Here is a 927-nt window from a genome sequence, read left to right as displayed (position 1 = left end):
GTCTTTGCATTCGTCTCCACCATCCCGAAACAATGATTTTCTTTGTTTACCATCTTTAGCGTAGTGTATCAGAAACTAAATGAAATATGACGTAAATATATTTATCTTTTTAACTTTTTTCATGAATAAAAACGATTAACCTGTAGAGCTTGATGATTTATTGTGATAAATCCAAATAATGTTCGATTTGGCTGCAGCATGCATATCTTTGAAAACTGTTTGTACTTCATTTTAAAATTCGATTACTAATAGGCTTCCCCGAATTGCATGAATGGCTTCTCTGTGAAGAATAATCTATCATAGTCAGCCAAGAATTTAATGATAATGAGTTGCAAAAGCTTGTACACACACAGGTATCAGTGAAAATGCATTGTGTTCAAGGGAAATAGCAAATGCAGTCTCCTGTCAAAGAACTAGATTAAAAGATTTGACCCGGCGTTCCCTCAAATGTAAATACCAGTTCCCATGAAAACCCTTCTAGAATTTCCGCTGGATAATTAGGTAGAATTATACAGAGCAAACAGCTGTCACTTCACTATGATAACGAAGGAAAACAGACAGACATAAAAATTCAAGTACCTTATTTTACGGCACATAAGACGCACTTCTATTTCTGAAGGGGATGGTTAGGAAATAAAATTTTGGTCTATTCGAACATCTGATGTTTAATGAATAACTTACAATATGAAAACACATGAGGTTGGTTTAATTTTCATCAGCATTCATATTTTTAAGAAGGTAGGCTTGTGCCTTATTACATAGTGCGAATAGTGAAGAATTATATAGTGCAAAGTTGAATTAATAAATAGTTGAATAGAATGAATAACTACTTTTTAAAACACACCTTGAGGTTTGAAAGATATATAATGTTGATATGTGATTCTCATTTTTACTTTTCACGAAAAAGGAAGAAAACGAAACAAGAAT

Source organism: Penaeus monodon, chromosome 20, assembly GCF_015228065.2.
Source record: "Penaeus monodon isolate SGIC_2016 chromosome 20, NSTDA_Pmon_1, whole genome shotgun sequence".
Lineage (NCBI taxonomy): Eukaryota > Metazoa > Arthropoda > Malacostraca > Decapoda > Penaeidae > Penaeus > Penaeus monodon.
This window is presented reverse-complemented; position numbering follows the sequence as displayed.